At 39.6% G+C, this 22536-nt stretch overlaps 1 long non-coding RNA gene across 1 annotated transcript in view; it reads right to left on the bottom strand.

The window, feature by feature from the left end:
* Window positions 1-20925, bottom strand: part of LOC144519989 (uncharacterized) — a 74721-nt gene extending 53796 nt beyond the window's left edge. The window contains exons 1-2 of the long non-coding RNA XR_013502161.1: window positions 20858-20925; window positions 20658-20731 (exon numbers count right to left, since the gene is read on the bottom strand). This is a non-coding gene — a long non-coding RNA (uncharacterized LOC144519989). The remainder of the gene's footprint in view (window positions 1-20657; window positions 20732-20857) is intronic.
* Between the last annotated feature and the right edge of the window lie 1611 nt (window positions 20926-22536).

Here is a 22536-nt window from a genome sequence, read left to right on the forward strand (position 1 = left end):
TTATCAATAATTAGATACAGCAAAAGTATTCAAACTATAAGTCGTATATCAGTGTTATGTTACACCTAAGGGCTTGAAAAAAGACATTAATTCAAGAAAAAAGTCAAAATGTTTGCTTTAAACAGAGAAACTGCCTCACTAAATGCATTTGCTATCATTTAATTTGTATATACAAAGACATAGACTTACAGACAGAAACACACACACACACGCACACGCACACGCACACACACACACGCACACACACACGCACACACACACACACACACACACACACACACACACACACATGCACACACACACTCAAGTTGATTAGCAGGGCTCCTGTGAGTGTGTGTCACGTTTTAGTGGAAAATTACAGCTCTTTCAACAATTCCTCAGTCGGAATCCCATTCTAAAGTGGATTTTATCTGCAAATCACAATTATTTTGTTCATGCTCTGTTTTAATGGGCACACCCGCTGGGCTGAAGAAGACACTTCTCTATTCATAAATGTATTACTGCCGGGAAATCATTAACTTATTGTTAGCGGCGTGACTGATGGCTTATTGACATGACAACATTCAACCAACACTTTTGTCTTTGAGCCGTACATCCATATCACTGAAAACAATGTCATCTACCCCATTTCCACCACTCCCCTTGAGAAAAAAAAAAAGTGCCCAGCAAGAGATAAGTGAAGGCTGGGTTTCTGGAAAGACTGGAGAGGTTTTCTTTATGATGAGGAATAAGAAAAACAAAAGCACCAGATGTCTCAGTGGGCGGGAGGGTGTGAGATGACGTTAGACAGAAATCTCCGTTGGCTGCAAATGACAGACTACTTCTGTTTGCGTCAACTTAGAAGAGAATAGCGATAAAAGCCTAAAGAGTGGCAAAACAGAACAGAGACGATGAGTCGCCATGTGTGTATTATCTGAGAAGTGAAGCGCCGTCTATTTATGGCTGGAGATGCAGGAGAGTCATGGAGTCAGACAGTTTGCACAGATGGTGGCCATCCTTGGTCAACATTCAAATAAAAAACGAAATGAGCGTCTCCCTCTGTGTCCAGCTATTTCTCTCTCAGTGAATGCAGACACAGATAAAAGGAGGGGGTGTAAAAGTGTTTAAGTAGGCACAAGTTGTAAAGGAGAAAAAAGCAGAATCGCTATTCACTGCTTGTGCAATCCTTTCTGCCTTGTTGAACTTTATTAAATTCTGTCGTTCTCTCCTTCCCGTCTGGCTCCCTTTGTCAGCTTCTTCTCATGCGTAACTCTCTCTTTTACAGAGGTGTTGTGGAGGTCATTCAGGCTGAAAGAATGTGTCGGTGATAATCATACAACAATGTACCAATAAGAATCCCACTGAGATGAATCATTGTCAAAAATATAGAGTGGGGAGTTTAAAAGTCAACTGCTTATTTTTGACAAAATGTCTGAGTTAGTGAGGGTTTCTATGTCCTAAAAATGTTCCAAGGGCTGTGCTCACACTGCAGGTCAACATGCTGGAATCTGAATTTCCACTCATATTGAATATTAGGAGTGCTTGTTCGTACTGCACCTGATGCCAATATGAATTCACAACAGTGGCCACAATCATATTGAAAACAAATGTTCCTCTTCTACCTGTTTTCATCATATCTCAGCTATATGGAGTCGCATTTTGATCCAATTGGGACTTTATCAAAATAAAAACAAAGTCTCTCCGGTCTCTCTTTCTTCATTCTTGAATGTACGGAGAGCGAGCTGTACCTAGCATCCCGTTGGCGGTGTAACAGTTTATAGGGATCCCGTCTAAATACACTACGCAGTGTGTACAGAACAGACAACCAATAAATATGTTCCGCGGATCTCAAGAGCTCACACTCGACTCTGCACTTCCTCGGGTGCTCAGCCATACACTCGCCACGTGTGAAGCCGATCGGATGAACCGTTGTTGAGAAAAACGAATGACAGACACACACACAGACAGAGACTCCTTCCAATTTAGTTAGCTGACTAACACTAAAAAATATCAAATTGGTGTCCAACGCAACAACACACATATGATGTCATTATACTAATTTCAAAGTGGACTAAAATACTTAAAGATGTGTAGAAAAAAGTAGATGTTTCCCTGAATGCTACAGGTAAGAGTTGAAGAAATGTGACATGAATAAATGCACATCAAGACACTTCCACAACAAAATGTCAAAAAGGTCACATCCTGGCACTTGAAAAGAAAGTGGACTTGGATTGCCTCCACAAGGCAGAGTACAGTCCCTAGTACATTTTATTTATATACTTATTTGCAAGAACAATTACGTTTTGGGAGGAGTGCCCCCTGAATTATTTTTTTTATCAATATAAGTAAGAAACATGGGTTCAAGGACACTGAGGCACTCAGGAGGGTACAGTTTAAAAAGCATTTATTATATTTCTTGGCTAAATCATTAAAACAAGGCAAAGCCTTTCGGCCGTTTCGGCCTTCATCAAGGCAGGTATTACGTAACGTTTGCATTTGAACTGTGTCTTATAGCCTATTGGCCAGTAGTCACAGTAGGAGAAGAGTCACATGATTGTCGTGGACAGGTAGTCACATGACAGACCATATTCAGCAGTAAATCAATCAGCAATAGTCAAACAATGTAAAGACAAAAATAGCAATAAACAAGGAAAGAAAGAAAGTACATACCAAACATGTAAACCTCTTTCAACACTTCCTACACAGCCGAGCAGCACTCCAAGCAGACTGCATTGTGAATAAGTAGGAAACTTTTTAAATAAACGTGTTGAGTCACAAAAAAAGTCACTGTTACTGCAAGCAAGTAACAGTGACTTATGTTTAATCACTGAGGGCACTTAGTTGAAGTTATGAAAAAACCCTGGGTTATTAGATATTAAAAAAAGTGACTTGAAGTTTGAAACATGTATCTTCTTCATCTTACCAAAGTTCCTAAACCTACACGTGTAGGATTTAGTGATAAGTGAATCCCGCTACCTAGTGTCACAGCATCTACCCTCACCACAGTCTTTGTACAGAATGTATGTTAAGAGACAGTGGAATCATATGTAGTGAATTAAATGACAATATCACAGCTGCTCTGTCGTCTTTCTTTTCTTTCTTTGTTTTCTGTCTAAGAGACAAGTTTGGTCTGGAAGTATGTCTTCAGTCTGGCCATTCATTACAGCGGCTATGAAAGCCAGGCTAATGGATATGAAAGTCCAATCAAAGTGGCCAGGAAAGGGAGATTAGGGATGAGTCACCATATTCCTTCTTCTTGACAACCATGTCATGCCTCGCAGCCTCTCCAGAGACATCGCTGATTGATGCCTATCTTTCATCAGTCCAAGCTTTAATCTGACATTCCACATGCTTTATAATCATATCAGCAGAAAATCTATATCACATCAGCCTCTGTTTCCCTGTTCCCCCACCTGTGGAGCAGAATATACTTTGAAAGAAGAAAAAAAAAACGGACAAAGCTGACAGTAGTGAGAGGCACGTCTTTATCTATTGATCACATTCTGAAAAAAAAAATATATATATAAAAAAGATTGAGAGGAGATGAAGACGGAGGGTAAGGAAAAACAAACAGTGATTGTGAAGTGACATTGTGGGAAGAAGTGGCGGGCTGTCTCCTGGTGCCGGCCAAACAAACAAACATTGGAGCGAGACAAAGTGCAATCACTGACCTTTGTTCAAAGAAGCCATCTAATCTGTTTCCACTTTACTTAATTAGAAAAAAGCAGAGGGATTTTTAATGTGAACAGTGTTAATGGGAAGCAGCTCACAGGTGCTAATTAAAAAGGAAGGAAAAAAAAAAAACGGATCTCTTTGGTAACTTTGAGTCCATTAATCTATATATTCATCCATCACAAATTTAGCAAACTTATCTCTGATTACATGTCCGCTATTTTTTAAAGCCAAATAATAACCCAAATATTATAAAATCTCATGTTTGCCAATATTAGGGTACTCAATAGGAATACATGTTATATAAACATACGGTTATTGTGAGCTATGCATTACAGGGTCTGGCCTTTGTCAAACCTGGGAGCTCGGTAATATAAGCTCTTTCTCTCCATGGCTGATGGCGTTTCCCCACTGAAGGCTACAGCTTTGTGAAGACAGACAGTGATTAACCACTGCTTTACAGGTTTTCACAGAGGTACCATGTGTGCCCTTGAGGTGGCTAATACATTCATTTCCTCTTTCACTTTGACTGTTAAAAGAAGCCGGCACTGAGCTGCCAAAACAGTGTTTCATGTCATAATCCAGCAAGCATTTGATGGACAGCAGGAGGTGGCCAACTTTAATATCAACTAAAAATCATGAAAATGGCACAAAGTTATATAATGCTATGCTACAAATATCAGGTTAAATGTTAGAACATGTTCATACTAAAACTGCTTTCTAAACTGCTGTCAACTGAAAGTTTTAAAGAAAATGTTTGAAGGTGTATGTTCACACACACACACACACACACACACTTAAAGTGCGTCTATAATTTTCTGTTTTAGAGTTAAAAGCTGTAGTTTGTGCTCCACTTTACATTTATCTGACAGATGTAGAACTAGTTACTTTGCAGATAAAGATTTTTAGTAGACTACAATATTACTAATAATGTTATAAAACATAATGCCTTTAAATAGATTCATATTTCTATAACTATTCTATAAAATAGTTAGAAAAGCATGTAGGTCTGCCCTAACCCGAAACAACATTGAAATTCTGCTTACATATTAATGTGTCAGAAATAATAATAATAATACGATATAATAATGTGCATGGATACTTCTGTGTGTACTTATTGTAAAGGCCCTGAACACTTACTTTCTCAATTAGCTTCATACTATGAGTGATTGGAACACAATTTGTTGGCCATTGATTTTGGTTGTTTTACATCACAAATGTCTGTATTGTTGTCACCGGCCTTCACACTAGTCTGAATTTTGCTGTTCTCTGTTAGAATTTTTTTAGAATTTTTTAATGTTGTGTACTTCTGTGTACCAATCAGGATTGAGCATCTCTTGAATCAGAATCTGTGTTTGATAGTTTGGTCGGCTGTCAATCAAATGTGATCAAACCACGCCCACACAGTCCCTCCCGATAAAGCAGAGTACCTGCTTTTCAGGGTCTTACTGTAATAAATAATACTTGAAGATGTTTTTTTTAAAGATAAAACTAGACTTTGACAGTTTCTTATGTAGTCATGAATATTTAATATTAGAGTGAAATACTTAAGATTTTATATTTTGAATCCAGGACTTTTACTTGTAATGCAGTATTTTTTACATTGCAATATTGTTGCTTTTAATATGTGAAGCATCTGAATACGTCTTCTACCACTGTATATTTAAACATATTTTAAACATTGATGCAAGTTGTCCGAATTTTTTGATTTAATATCATATCGTTCACTATTTCTTAAAATATGTCAATTTAAAACAACAAACAAACAAAACTATTATGTGGTTCTACTTTTCTTAATAAAAAAAAAAGCTGTGATATAATAATGTTCTTTTTGCATAAATGTGTTACAATAGATTTGTTTCCTTAATATTCACAACAAGAAGACAGTCAGACACAAAAACGCACAGATTGTTTGCTTCCAACGGGACATAGGACCCAGTAGCTGATGAGCTCAACACCATGCTATGCAACCTTAACCACATTAAAGCCCCTCTTGCATGGGCAGTGTGTGGTCTGCCTCTTGGGGAACGGCAGGGGACGCAGGAAACAAATTAGCTTTCTTGACCTTGGCCCAAGTTTCCCTTCCAGCCCTCACCCCTCCTCCTCCTCCTCCTCCTCCTCCTCCCTGGCCTTCATCTGGCCACTTCAAGGGTCAGCTGGATGACAACATGCCTCTGTCGTCCTCCACAGTGGGGATATATTCAGATGAGAAGCTCATATAGGCCTGACATGCATTGTGGGAAACAAGGTTTAGGAGTTCAGTTTATATGTGAGGTCAACTGGATGTGGTCAAAATGATTACCGGTCGTACAATGGCGTGCTTATGATGCAGAGCAAACAAAAAAAATTTTTTTTTGGAAATACCGGAAAAAAAGGCTTTTAGGCAGTGGTGGAAGAAGTATTCAGATCCTTTACTTAAAGGTGTAGTAAGCAATGCTGGGCAAAGATTGTTGATATTTGAACTCAACTGCCATACAAATACAGGCCCCCACCCCCCCTTCAGAAGCTCCACCCGATTGGGTGAAATAGTGTTTTGTGGCTCGTGCGGTCCTTTCTGTTTGTTTTTCATTTACACAGCCAGGGCTGGGTATTTACACTGGATTTTTTTTCAGTGCACACAGAAAATAGAGAGCTAGGTGGCAGTGAGGAGATATTCGCCGAATTTGACAAAAAGTGTATTGGAGAAAAAGTACTAATGCCACACTATAAAAAATACTGTTACCAGTAAAGCAGGATTTATGCTTCTGCGGAGGCTACACACAGTAGCCTACTGTGGAGGTGGGTGTGGTCTGTAATCAGCCGCAGTGGAGACAGGTGTGGGGACAGCTCATGAGATTAGTGCAAGGTGAGTTAATTGTCTCAGCTTATTCTTGTTGGACTAATTACTCTCTCCCTTTATTTGCAGCAGCATGCTGGATCTTCTGATGATTCACACCACAAAGAAAGGACACAGGACTGTGAGATATTGTTTTGTTTGTTCTTTGTTAAAAAGGTTGAGAGCAATGGGCTGTGTGCCTGACGGTAGCCGGGCAGATAGAGGCACACGGTTTGTGGTTGTGAAGTCTTGTTAAAAGTGTGTGAGCGGTAAGAATGAATTTTGTTTCTTTTGAATTGTCTGTTTCTGTGGTGGATTTGTGCTGAGGGTAACCCACGGTGGCAGGGAGACCTGCTACACTTACGTAAGTGGCCTGAAGTTTCTACTTGTACGTGCGTTGGTGTGTGCGTCGATCTCTTTAAGAGAACAGCAGGGCAGGCATGTGTGTGTCCCCGTGGGGAGTGTGTGGTAGAGCGAGTGAGAGAGTGACGTCCATTAGCTGCGGAGCGAGTACCGACTCTAGCGGCATAGTGGGAGAAACAAAGTATCTCCCCTATGCTTTCTGACCACGGTGGGAAATCTGTAGCAGGGAAAGTTAACCCTCTCCTCGATTTCATGTTTATGGAGAAGGAGAACCAGGAAATGAGTTGGGGGCGGAGGGGAAAAGCGACGCTGCCAAGCCACGGCCAGGCGGATCAATCACAGTTGTTGACGTGTAGTTAAATTTTTTTTTTAAGAGGTGCTCGCTAGGCTACGGCGTAGGGTCCGTATCTCCACGAACGTACGTACGAACGTACGTACCCATGGCGTCGATTTAACGCAGAAGCATTAATTGACCTTAAAAGTTCTGTGAATTTAAAATGTTACTTAAAGTGATGGTTCAGAGTAATTTCACACTAGGCTGCTTTGCACATTGACCTCGAGCCAAACAACCCCCCATAAGCTTTTTTTCCCTTGTTATAACGTTAGTCGAGTTAGCGTTATCAGCTGGTTAGCTTAGTGCAGGCGCTAATGGATCACATTTGTATCTCATAAATTACCCCACTAATAATGCCCAGAATGATACCAAACTTCTACAGTAGTACAAATAGTTTCTGTACTAATAAAACGATTCATTAGAAAGTTTGTAACTACACCACAAGTATATTTAAATAACACTTGCCTGATGGATACTCCTCGGATGTGGCGCAATACTTACATACTACTACTACATACTTCTGGTGTAGTACAAACTTTCTAATGCCTCGTTTTATAAGTACAAAAACTATTTGTGCTACTGTAGAAGTTTGGTATCATTCTGGGCATTATTAGTAGGGTAATTTACAAGATACAAACATGGATCCATTAGCGCCTGCACTAAGCTAACCAGCTGATAACGCTAACTCGACCAACATTATAACAAGGGGAAAAAAGCTTATGGGGGGTTGTTTGGCTTGAGGTCAAGGTGCAAAGCAGCCTAGGGTAAAATTACTCCGAACCATCACTTTAAGTAAAAGTATGTAAGTATCATCACGAAAATGTACTTTAAATATTAAAAGTACTCAATGCAGAAAAATCCTCACATTTTAGAAACTGAAAACAATCTAAACAGTTCTCAGTCCACTAAGTGTTTAATCGTCTAATCATTTCAGCTGTACTTGTAGGCCTATACATTGTTGGGTAGTTTAATTCATAATAAAACATATTTTATAAAGTAGGCTACATGTGTTTTGTGTGCAAAAATCTTAATTTGTAAAGGAACAACAGATGTCAGATTAATTTAGTGGAGCTAAAAGGATAATATTGCTCACTTAAATGTAACGGATTAGAAGTAGAAAGTGGCATGAAAGGAAAAGACACAAGTAAAGTACAAGTACCTCAAATTTTTACTTAGTAAGTACAGTTAGTTGAGTAAACATGTATTAGTTACATTCCACCACTGCTTTTGGGTCTCTACAGTCTGAGCCAAATGAAACAAGCAAGACTTGATATAAGGCGCTAAATGAAGGCAACGTTTTCTGACAACATGAAGCAGTCTGCAAGGTCAAGATTGCTGTCACACCATCCCTGTGCATGAGGAGTAGATTTTTCTAACATGTTAATACGTTTAAAATCTCCAAAAATGAGAGACCTTTGGCTATAGGAGTGAAAAGAATCTTTTCAGCGATGGATATTGGATTGTAACACCAACAGGCAAATCTAATTCTCCCAGTTCACACGAAAGCACGTCTATGTCCATCAGTGTTCAGCCTGAGAGCGAAAATAACCTGGGGTGTCCAGGGGTAGGGAAGTAGCAGACACTATATTAATGCTCATGTTCTTCATTGATCTATGAGGACTCCTTAATCTTGTGGGCAGCATCCTCCTACATATATTTTATAATGTCATACGTTGTGCATCGATAACGCCGGTAAGCGCCTATGCTTTCACATGCTGGCTCACAGCATTTATTGATCCCAGAGTGAAATAAACATGTCTTTAACACATGGGCCTGTCACTCCTCGCAGATATAACAAAATTGTCAAGCCACGGTCCTCGGTATTACACACTCTGACGATGACGAGAATCGATGGTTAACATGACAAGATATCACCTGCAAACTTAATAACTGTCCGGATGTAAAATGCGGCAGTTAAAAAAGGCACTTGTGTGTAGTTAAAGGAAAGCAAACGCTTGCTTGGGACGCATGTTTATTGCTCACCTTCCTTAAACTCTCTGCGCTGGGGATTATATTTATTTGCTGTATGATTCAGTTGGTGTTCTGGGAATGGATGACAAAAAATACATACAGTAAAATGACTCAGGGCCATGGTTTTGGCAGTGGATCAAATTGACCATATCCTTATGACTAAACGGTAGCTTAAGCCAGAGCGTTTTCCTCTGTATTTTCTGCAGGCAGGCATGTAAAAATTATTATAGGTGTGAGCTTTGAGTAACGTTTAGGCAGTATGGGTTTTCAAAAGCCAAAGCTAGTAGATACTGGCTTTTATTTAATTTTATTTGCACTGATGCTGCCAACAGCTATTTTGTTTTTACAATTTTTGAGCTTATTTTTCATGACAAAATATGGGCTATGCCCTGGATTTATTGTTAGACTTGCCTCTTCTATCCCATTTGAACTTCTTGTTGATAAAACATGCACATTTTTCATTGTTTACTTTAATTTGTATTCTATGGATTTTGACTTTTTTTTATTCATTGCCAATGTGTTAATTGTCCTAGTTTTTTTAGGATCGGCTCTCCTTTTTCGATTGATTGTTGCAGCCTGTGACTGTAGTGTAAAGCTATTGCTGTTTTTACTTATTGAGAGTTTGATGCCTGATGAACGTCCATGACCAAAATCGTGTATTTGTAATAAACTCAGATACAACATTTTTCTTTCACATGATTTCATTTTCCTATATGAACCGGTCTATCAGATGTGAACTGGAAAACCCCTAGCGTGCCAAAGCATGAAAAATATAAAAAAAATCCCCCCTTAAGTAAAAGGAAAGGCCTCTTTTAAACCTTCACTGAAACTCTCAACTGGAACCAGGAACAGGAAATTAAACTGTTAAATGAAAAATGAGCAAAAATATCAAATTTAAGGCAGGCTTATGTGAGTGAAATGACTATCAGATTATCAGACCAGTATGTTTCAAACCTAATAGTGTTAACTGATCAACTGGCAGTTAAACCATAGGCGACCGTGTGTGCATGTGCGAGTGCGTGTGTGTGATCACATGGCCGGCAGTCTCAGTCCAGACAGTAGGAAGTGAAAGTGCATGGTATTCCGCTGTACAGTGCAATCACTGTTCTCGTTTTACTCGCAAAGCAGCAGGAGATATTTGAAGACCAAGGACAGAGGACGAGCCCCGATTTTAAACAAGACGACAAGGAATTAGAAACTGTGAGCATGCACTTTTAGTTCAAGATCCGGCATGTGGAACGACAAGAAGCAAGAGGAGTTTCCTAGAATAACCACCAGTTACAATAAGAGAAGATAGGATATAAATACATAAGCAAATATTCTATATATATAACAAAAAATTATTTAACTGTTTAAGCACTACTTTTTTTTATCAATTGGGCATAATTTTAGTGATGCAGACATGAAAATGTTTTTCTAAAACAAAATGTTTATAATCTTTATTTGAAAGAACACAACCTAAATATAGCTAATGTCAACAAATAAAGTTAAGTTGTTCCTAATTGTTAAATGTTTGTGTTGAGCTTGACACTGCTCTGTTAGAAAGCCTATTTTGTTTTTTATGCAGTTTAATGAGCTGAACCTTGGAAATGTTTTGGAGAGAAAAAAAAGGGACAAACTACCAGTGACTCAATTTTTTATTTTGTCATGGTATCTGACATCAAGCGAGGGAGAGAAGGGCAAACATGAGGTTTGACGAAGACAGTGGCAGATGTGAAAGTGTGCAAAATAAAACGAAAGGGGGATAGCTATTTGTGTGCAATGAAGAAAGACATAAAAAACCGCCTCGCACTGAGATAGTGGCTCTAAATGAAATACCTGGAGATTGCATGTTGCTTTGCATTTGCAGGGGTATTCAATTTTAATTAGGGTTTTGGAGACATCTTTTATCAGACTGTCACTAATCTCTCTGTCTCTCTCACCCCCCAACCCCCTCTCTCATACACACAAACACATACTCATCCTCTTATCCCAACATTCGGAAATGCAAATACATAGCCACAAGAAATAAAAAAAATAAAAATGAAGAAATAAAAAGATTTATGGAATAGTACAACAATTCGTCTGATGCACACATTATCAAAAAGCAATGAATTGGGGGACAAAACCGTCACACCATTTCATGTGGAAGAAAAAAACCATTACCTCTACTTTTTAATTGCATTTTCTTTGGGGCAAAGGTGATAATTAATTTTGCTCAGGGAGACGCACATGGACCAGTAACACCAATATACAAAAAATGGTAAATAGTATTCTTGCCTTCAGTCCCAGAATCTAAATTCCAACATGCTAACTATATAAAAGCATATTGTGGGACAGGATGAAAGGAAATGATACATCTCACTCCGCTGCATTGTTAAGGGACAAATAGGCTACCTGTTTGTTGTTGTTTTTTTGTCTCAGTAGACGTCATGATTTAAAATTGAACGCCATAAAAAAGGGAGAGGAAATGCCAAAGTTCTAGTGAATTTATTTGTAAATTAAAAGTTGGAAGATTATAGTTTTACCTCCAAATCTTCAGAAACACAAACTAAATATATTTTAAAAAAGCATCAGAACTCATAATTTCCCTCGGAGGATCCTTTTCTCATATTTAGTATTAGGATTAAATTTACATCAACTTTATTTGATAAATGAAAATGTTTAGTGGGATTTATGCCTTAATCCATTGATATAGTTAAAACTATTTACATGCAATGTTATACTTATTAAATACAAACGAGAACAAACAGCTCTTAACCCACACTAAAGTACATACTTTTTCAAAAAAAAGTGTCAACGTTGCCGTAAAACAAAGGCAACTTCTAGCAATAAAAGCCCCCCTTGTTTCTATCTGTGTGTGGTGTGGTGGTTAGCCTGTCTCCCTATCTTCATTCCTGGCCTTCTTCCATTGTTAGTCACCTTGTTTATTGGCTGGAGCAGCCGTGGCGTACTGGACATCATCTGAAACTACAAACGACAGGATGCAATAAGCTGGAGAATAGCGGCAATCTGAGGAAAGTTCTCCATTCACCAGAGCTCCCTAACTCTCTGTCTTCTTATCCTGGGCAGAAAATAAAAAAATCAATACGGGCTCACAGGGCTTGATAAAAGTGCTGGACAGGGAGAGAAGCAACGCTGGATATAGTAAATTAAAGTGATCAAAATTTTCCAGTCGACTCAGCCCACAGCCTACATAAACTAACAACCCTGTCTCCACAACTGTCCGTCATCCTCCTCCACCCACCATCTTTATTTTCTTCCTTTTAACTTATTTGAACCTTTCCGGTTCATTGTTTTTCCATGCCATGGATGTTTCTCGTTTTTATTTTTCAGTTGTATAATATTGATATAAACTAAAATGGTTCATTATTTTTCTAGTTTTCATAGTTGAAATGCATGGAGCAAATGAGAAAGTCTGGATGTTTTTTTTTTTTCTTTTCTGTAGATAACTGCAACAAGAATTTCTCACCATACTAAACCTCTGATTGGCTATACCATTCCAGGCGTCTGCCTGACGCTAATGTTAGTCTAGCTGCGATGCTAACCGGCACTATGAACTGGTACTGGAACTTGAACGACAGGTCCAGGAGGAGAGCCGCTCAGCCACGGCAGCTCACAATTTTGTTCCCTTAGGTCTGAAGATACCGTAGGTCCGAGCAGCAGAGTTGCTTCGGTGTGTAATTTCAGATAGCGGCAGTTTTACGAAAATAATTGGTGATTGTATAATATATATTAAGTAATTTGTGAATGTTAGAACACTTTGACATGCTGCCCAGACAACAGTTCCTCATACCTAAAGAACAGAATAGGTTGATTCACAAAGACTCCCAAAACGACACATACAACCATTCTATTTACTGCCACATGGTAGCGGTTTAATCATGTGATCGTAATCACGTGAGAATTCTATTTAACGTTAAAGGGCACATTTTTCTCAACGTAAGAGACGTTGTGAAACGGAAGTACGAAAGTTTAGGCAACAAAATACTTTAGGATTGGCTTAAAGTGAGTCACGCAAAACTAACAGCAGGACGCAACATGACGAACGTCATTGCGTCACAGACTTAGGTCCGTTACACTGGATGCCAGTTGACTTTTGGTTTCACATAGGCGTCAAACCCTCTTTTGAGTAAAAGTTGTGTGTTTTTCTGACCCATCCACCACCCTAACCTATTCCTTCATCCTGATATTAGTGATCTTATACATCCCCTGACTTCCTCGTTTGGCCTGGTAATAATTACTACAGCCGCAAGAGGTCGCCGCCTAACAAGAAAACGTCATGTCGGTCATTTAGAGCTGCTTGCATAATCAACCCATATGGTCGTTTTCTGGGTGAGGACTGGTTGGCCCACAAGACAAGTTGAAAGATTATCAGAGCTAATGCACTGCAATACATGTCTTCACCTGCACTATTAGAAGTGTGTCGGACCACACAAACACTAATTCAATTACAGTAATGCCGGTAGCAGCTGACTCCCTCTGCTAACACACACTCCATGCCAGCCCTGCACCGGACCCCTCCCCCCCCCCACTTGGCACCTTTTCCACATAACAGTAAGAAGGGATCAATAGGGATTGGTCAATCCAGTCCAGTCTCATGGTGTGTGAGCGTTACCACACAGCTAAGATGATATGCCAGCAACAATGCATTATTATTGCAATAACTGCAATTGGATGGCTGTGTGCTGTAGTGAGTGGGGACATGTTCCATCCATTGTCTTTTCACCATCTTTATGATGATTATGTTAGTTGAGGGATTTCAGAGGATGTACACTGCAATTTACTTCTTTAACATAACTACATCTGCACTGTATCGTTGGTGGCTGGAGCATCAACTGACTAATCACTAAAACTGTTTTTATTTGGATAATGTGATAACTAATTAGATATAGGTCACTGGGGCTAACGCCATGCAAATACCAACCCCAACTGACAACCAAGCTGCCTCAGCTGACCTCCAGTGTGTTTTCGTGTGTCTTCCTGTTCCGTGTCAATGCGACTGTGTGTGTGTGTGTCTGTGTGTGTGTGTAGAAACACCAACCACTCAGGCCAGCACTGGATGTGGCCTTATATCCTGTTGACCCAGTTTTGACAACCTTGGGACACTTAAATCCAGCCGTAACCCTGAGCAGCACACATGTCCTTTTAGCTCACATCACAGCTTAACTGTTTTAGTGACCAGGAACCCTCTGTGGCTTTCATCCAAAAGCCTGCACAGTCCACTCATTCTCCTCTTCAAATTGTGCATATGGTGCAACATAATACTAATGTAGAAAAGCAAAAGTACAGGTTGAGGTTTCCTAAGATGCAAAAATAATGGGAAAGTGACTCAATTTAGGGGGCTCTACTTCAGGTTGCGTATACTTACTTACACTATGGTTACTTACAGTTTAACATACCTTGTGGTCAAACTTTTGACTGGACAACGCTGTCTCCTAAAAGTTACATTCCCATACCATAAAACCGCATTCTCAATCATGTTTCAAGAAAACGTATTTTGTCCCAGATACGGTTAGTCTTTGTACTGTGCCTCTCTGTTTCTATATTTATCTATTTTAATCTCGTTATATATTAAAAGGATTCCAATTACAGATGCCACAAGAGTCAATCCAATTGAAAAGCAGTTGGCAGTCCTGTGTTGCACGTAAAACCCTAAGAAAAGATTACAGAGGGGGCCACCGTGTGCATATTCGAGATGCAATGACTTAAATGCATCACTCTGAAACTATTTGCCTAAGTGTTTGTCAGTTGCAAAGCAGCCAATTAATTGAAGGTCTTCACTGTATGCTGCGGGGTAGTTCAGAGAATCAGCCATAAAGCCCCCGAAGCCAAGCAACAGTGTAGAAACCTGTAACCATGCAGGAGTGTAAGGATTAGTATTATTACGTTCACGATGAAGAAAAACAGCCTGCACAGCATACTGTGTTACACTGTAAAGCAAACCTAACACATTTTTAAATGATTAACCTATTCCAAAATCAATACGAGCTTTGTTTGCTGTAATATTTCTTACTTGTAATCCAACACATGATGTAAGTCTGTGATCGTCCGTACGCACGGTTTGCAGCAGGTGCTTCTAAAAGCTAAGCTCATCCCCACAAAGCATGTTCAATGAGCACATTGCCATGTAAACACACACATCCATACCTCCCCTATGCAATACACACAGACACACACACACACACACACACACACACACAGACCAAGCTTGATTTTGAAGGGCCCTTAATCATGACTAAGCAATTGACTGATCAATGACAGATATAAGGAACAACTGTAGAATGCAAACAGGACTGCATTCGCTTTTATCCGTTTTTCTTTACTTCAGCCCCTTTTTATCACAGATTATATTTCTCTGTGTTAACAGGCTCCAAGCCCCACCGAGGTATTAATTAAAATCTAAATACTAAATATTGATTGATACGTTATCAGGGCATAGCAGTTGGTCTGCAGGCTATTGATCCAGTCTGTGATTTATTATCATATTTAAGAAAAATCATTTTGCGTGATTATACGAGGTAATGGATTTTTAGCGAGGGGTGTAATTCTTTTTTCTTTTTTTTTTGTATCGCGTTTGTTATGTAGAAGGTGGAGCAGATTTCTCAATTGCACTCGGAGATCACTGATATCCTTGGTATTGCACCCCCTCGAGCCCCCTTCGGGGCTAAAGCTTGTGTAAGAGAACGATCCCCGCTCTTGTCATTGGGAATAATGGGTATTGGGATTACCTCTTTAATCACAACAAAGATTAACAGATGGTATGAGAACAGTTATTAGCAAACATCTTGCACTCATCAAATCAATAAGATGATTTGTAATCAGGCTGTCGGTGCAAGTGAAAAGAGAGCCGGGGCCGTTCCCAGTGAAAGATCCTGGCAATCAGAGGCTACTGTGTAGCAATTACCTCTCCACAAAATAGGTGCTCTTCCTCTGCTGGCTGGCAGTCCTCCAAAACACACGCCAGACTGATAGCAACATAGGGCATTAACACGGCAAAACACAAAACACTGCATGGGTAACCTTGTATTTGATCAGGTGTTAGGTTGCTCCGTGATTTCATTTCACTTTGTGCCTTTTAATTTGGCGGATCTTGCCGTGTACTTGAGGGAAAAAAATCCAAATGTTTACACATGCTGTCTCTCACTACAAAAGACCGTATAGCTCATTAGCGGGTTACCATAAATAAGTCAGTGTAGGGACAAAGAAGGAAGAGCATAGAAACTATACAGAGAATGGTTCACTGTAGAAATATTTCACCGTGGAGAATGAAAGAGAGACTGGAGGACAGAAGACACACCGGTGCATCCAGGTCTGTAAATGGAGGAATGTAAAATCTGTGTAAAAGCCAAAGCTAACTAACAGCAATACAGACCTTTGTTACTCCATCTTTGAAAGCTTTGTTACTCATATAACCAAAATTCTTCTAACAATAAGTTGTTTCATACACAAGCACACTAAATGATCTTTTTGAGTCTTTTCTGTGTTTTTGAGTGCATGCAGGTACAGTATTTATGGCAATCTGAAAATTGTCCTGTGGTCCATGATTCTTTCATTTCAGATTCTTTTTAAATCTGTGCATTTTATTTTCTCAGCATTTACTATTATATGACTATATTTCATATGCTACACTCAAATTTTACAGCACTTTTTTTTTCATTTAGTTTTGATTATTAAGCCAAACAGTAATTCCAGGCCTACAAAACATGATCATGCACAACCTGGTCACACATGTTAGCATTGATTTCATAACAAATGTCTGTTTTTTTTGTTTCATTTAGGGGCAAAGCAATACAGTTTTTACTTACACCATCTGAGCTGCAGGAACCCGACTCAAGGTAGCAGTTTAACTCTTAATTGCTGCTCTTAAAGCTCACAGGCCTTTTGCAATCGACCGCACCTTGTTGGTTTTGTGCATCTTTGTAGTGGGAACAGCGGGATTAAACTGATGCAGGAGATAACGTTGACTGAAAGGAAGCAGTCACTTTAAATACAGAGACACACATTTTAGACCTTAGCGAGATGTTGCATTTGGTAAAAACAGGCTTTAAATATCTTATTATTTTTCTGGTGTTTTTTTTATTTCCTGTCTTCTCTCTCATGCTCATACATGCACACATATGCCCCTCTGCTTACACACACACACACACACACTTCTAACAGCAGTGCAAAGGACATGCAACCGTAGCTGCTTAAAGTACATTTATAAGCATGCTAACTTTCACTAGCTTTGAATCATGATGCAACATACGATATCTAACCATACCCCCTCTCTTTGACACACACACACGCACGCACGCACGCACGCACACACACACACACACACACACACACACACACACACACACACACACACATATATAAACATACACACACACACCTCTACACTGTCAGTGAGAGAGTGTAGATCTGCACTTAACAGGATTAAGCAAGGCCAATAGTGCCAAAACAATGACAGTATGAAGTAACTGATGCTGTTTAAAAATTCAAAGGCCTCTATTGAACAGACAATGTGGCACACATGTCACTGGGCCACAGATCCCTGCAGCCCACTGGTCTGGCTGCTCCCATGCATCCCCTTCAGAAACACATCAAGAGTGCAAGACCATCATGCAAATGCAGGGGAGGTTCTCTGACTCGCAGCTACACTGACAGAAGCGATCATCATGCATCCACCAACAGTACAGTTTTAAATCTAAAATTGCTCGAAAGCACATTTCACCTGTGCTTACTTCCTAAACACAAACGCACAGAAATACATACATCCACAACTTGCAATCACATAACTGCCGAAAGAGGCGAGTCTCCTCACACACACACACACACACACACACACACACACACACACACACACACAGAGTCACTTGTCGAGTGGTTAATTCTTTCCAAGGTGAAACCTGACAAGGAATTCCAATGAGATGAAGTGTCATCAGTGCGACTTTAGCCCGGTTCTGCTCATTGTTCTTGGAAATGGCATTACAGCCACAGATGAGCGAGGCCTTGGAGCAGTAAAAACCTCTTCCCTTCCTGCGAGGGGCCAAATTGATACGTGAGATATTTGATACAGGACCTCCAATTCAAACATGAAAATGTAACAATGTTATTACCTGTATCTAGGAGGGTTAGGCCAAGACATTTGGTCTGCAAGTATCAGAGGTTTTATTACATTTCTAGACAGTGTAATTCACTAAAATCTGTTAATTTTTTATTTAATACATTCTGTTTTTCTCTGCCATAAATTAAGAGGGTCATTCTTTATTTAGGAGCTGCTAACGTTATAACAATTTAGGAGTTTTAGGAAAAACAGTATTCTGGACTATAAGAGCAATAATTGGATGTTGATCCACGATGCAGTGAATCATCACTGTTGGTCAGAAACCTTGTATCTCCATATTTTATCATTTACTTTTTTTTTCATTAAAAATTGCAATTGGTCACCCTTCATGTCCGTTTGTGGGTTTCACAACTATTTAAGCAGTAACGAGGCAATTTTGTCTGACTTCGTCTAAGGTAAATAGCTAAATAAAATGTTTCAAATTAGCCTTTTTTTCATTTCCTAAAAAAAACAAACCGTTTTAGACATACAAAGTTTTCACTAAATATGCCTATTTCCACACTAACTCCATATCATGTTTGCTTTAATCACATGATGGCGGATCTCTGCATATTTGCCTCTATATTAGACAGTGTTCCAGTCAGGCAGATCATCACAGGGTTTTGTTTGTGGACTCTTCTCATGAAGCACCAGCCTTGTCAACGTGTCAGCCAACATTTGGTGCGCTGCCTTTCATTCTGAATTTGACACATAGTCCTTTGGTGGCAGCAATGAGCATTTTGTCATCTCCTCTCGAGTGCCAACTCGATGTCCAATTACTTACTGATTTAATTACAGTAGCAGAAGAAATGAGTTGATTCAATTCATTTCAATTAAGACTGATTGGACCAGTCAGATCAGATTTTACTCATCTCAGGTACGAGCTGCCTGTCACATTTGATCTCAGCTTGCCTCATTTGACACACGATAAGCAGCTCACGATATGATAACTGAAAATGTATGGTCTAGTTCACTGACGTCTGATGTAAAGACAGTTCACGGATCACACAGATTCAAATTCCTCCTAATCTCAGACTCTGTGATAAATGTGAGAGTAAAACACTCCACTTTCAGAGCAGGATCACAGCCAGTTGCCACTTAGTAGAGCCCCGGCTACAATAGTCATTACTTATGCATGATGTCCACAATTATGTATCAAATTGTGTGTGTGTGTGTGTGTGTGTGTGTGTTAAACATAGCCAACTAATAGATTTGTAGCGCAGAGCAAAGCTCGAAAACATGTCAGGAAAGAAAAACACACTCTTATATGATGTCATTCTGACATCCATCTGCTGTAGTTTCACTCAGTTTTTAATAATACACACACACACACACACACACACACACACACACACACACACTTAGAGTGGCTCCCTCCTGAATAGTTTTACCAATAATTGAATAATAAGATGCTTTACACTAAGAGGTAACCAACGCCACTTTAATCTGTATAAGATGCTTTTCTTATATTAGGCTAAACCCCCAAAGTCACTTTAAGAATATCATTGGAGTATTATAGTAATAAATTACTACAAGATAATAAAAACAAATGTATTTGAACTGACCAACACTTTACTGAAAACCCTAACAAGCAGGTGCCACCATAATCATAACAGAATGCTGTGTAATACAGGACAAAGCCTCAAATTCAATAAAACAATATTTTATAATTATAGGAATATTACAATGATGGATTAGCACAGAATAAAATATATGTGATGATTTTACACTCACTAGCAAGTCTCGTTGATACAATATCTGTAGGAATTTATTATATTACAAAGTCATGCTTGAGGCATAAAATGCATAATAAAGTCACTATAAATCAATTAATTTGGCCCATTAATCTAAAGGATTTCCACAGTGAAACCATTGAAAGTATCAACATCACTAAATGTAATATTGATTGCCACAGACACAATATAGTATGTGAGTATTATAAAGTCACAAGAGATACAACAATGCCAATATATTTAATAATGGAGTCACTATAAAGTCAATAATGAGTTACAACAGGAATATTTTAGGAATATATAGTGTCTTCAGAGATACAGTTATTACGATCATCCAATAGCAGAAAGGAGTTAGCAGTCACCTCTGATTGGTGCAGATGAAACATCAGCAGTATGCCATAGGCTGCCATAGGCTCCTACATTAGCCTGCGGTGTGTGTACTATTCGTGTTGGCACCAGTTGCAGCGGCGCAAAGGCGTCTGATTGGACACTGACGCAGACGCACGGTACGCAGTTTTTCACACTGCGTTACTTTAGCGGTCTAATCACATGCTTTACAATCTAAACAGCATATCTAAAATGTTCTTAGATCCGCATGTTATATTTAAAGATACGTGATGGATAACTTTAAACCTGAGACACTATGCTTAGATTACAAAAACGCACAGCGACAAAAAAATATAATAATATTAAATTCAAACCGCGAGCGTCATTTACCTCTTGGTGTCTTCCTCACGGCCCGGCCTCCCTTCACGGTATCCGCAGTGAAAGACAGATAAGCTCCCGGCAGACTGCAGAGAGAGAGAGAGACAGAGAGAGAGAGAGAGAGAAAAGGAGAGGAGTTCTCACAGAAGTCAGCCGGTGCAGTTTGCAATGCAGAGAGGCCCAGTATAGAAGCCAAGTAGCCCTTTTCTTACCTTGCGACACAGATCCAGAGGGGGTGAAATGGGTAAAAATGGTTGTTTGGGTGATTACACGTTTCTCCTCTCCCTCCCTCCCTCCCTCCCTCTCTCCTTCCTTCTTCCTCCATCCCTCCCCCCCCCAACTGCTCTTCCACCAGCAGCGCTCTCCCCTCTCTCTGTGAATAGAGAGAGTGGCCCCGTTGGAATAGCCTCTATCTGGCTTCAGCTATGCAGCAAAACAGCCTGCTCTTTAAGGTTAAAGGATACCTCTGGGGCGCATCCGGTGTCAGCTGCATCACTAAACAAACAATGCATTTTTTACCTTTTCCACTTCACAGTCATTTCAAGAGCTATTCTTTTTTGGTATTGTATGCTTTGTGGCTTTTCCAAATCAGTCATTTAATCAATCAATTGAATCCACTGTCATATCAGTTATAAACAAGTATGGGATCGGTATAGAGGCCAAATTGCAGGTTGTGTAGTTTAAAATCAGACAAAACCGTTCTGTCAATCAAAAATAAAAAAATAAATAAAAAATCACTGCAAATTGATTACTTTCCCAGAGGTCCAAGCTGTTTGGCAAACCTGATCCCAGTGGATCTCTCTCTCTCTCTCTCTCTCTCTCTCTCTCTCTCTCTCTCTCTCTGTGTGTGTATACCGGATTAAATGGCACCTCGTCTTAAATGGCACCTAGCCTCGTTTCCCCTCTCCTTTCATCATCAGCAAAATAAAGATTAGGCCTACAGAGGAGATTGTAAAGGCTCGCCTTCAGAGGCGCAGGGGATCTTCATTCCACCGCCTTTGTGATGATATTGATGATGATGATGGCCAAGTGGACAGTTTGATTTTTGTGTGGCGAGCTAGTTATAAAGAATCAATATTATATCAAGCGGGTAACTTTGGTGATAAAGGACTTCAGCCACTCTGGCTATTCATCATAAGTCTGTAGCAAGCAGATAGGTCAAAAGAAATTATATTGCTCTAAAGAGTGTGTCTCCTTATCTCTCAGTGCCAGGGGAGTGGAGGACACGCCGATCGATACAGTAGCTGCCGTATACTCCGTGCAATTATCAATAGCTGATTTTGTCTTCCTGGGGCTGCATCTATTAATACCAGATAATAACAGCCTTTTGGACATAACTTCTAAGGGGAGAGGAAGGAGAAGAAGGAGAGGGGGGAAAAAAAAGAAAGTTTGTTCACAGGACGACCTTGTTGTCAACAGATTCGTCTCTCATATGAGCTGCACACAGGGGAATGGACAAGTCAAACAGACGAGAGAGGGAGGGGGAGGGGGAGGCTCACTGAGCGCCCCCCCCCCCAAACTGAAAAAAGATCAGGATCCATCGTTACATTAAAATGGTTTCTAATTTATTTCGAAATGCATGCGTTGGAACAACGAAACAAACACGAGAACCATGGGATCATATGCCCAGCATCATCGTTAATAACTTACAATAATACTACTAATAATTATGTGATGTAAAGAGACCTGTTTTATGACAAATTATGACGTTTGTTATACAAACAAATAATTCCATAACTTTTTTTTGTCATACGTTGTTCATAAATCATGTTTATCAATAGCACTGATTCACGTGTTTTCCGTCTTTTTTTCCATGCCAGACGGCCTCTCACATCCTAATCCTTTCAATCCTTTTCCCCTATTAATGTGACCCCATGCTTCCGTAGATCTT

Source organism: Sander vitreus, chromosome 6 (assembly GCF_031162955.1).
Source record: "Sander vitreus isolate 19-12246 chromosome 6, sanVit1, whole genome shotgun sequence".
Classification (NCBI taxonomy): domain Eukaryota; kingdom Metazoa; phylum Chordata; class Actinopteri; order Perciformes; family Percidae; genus Sander; species Sander vitreus.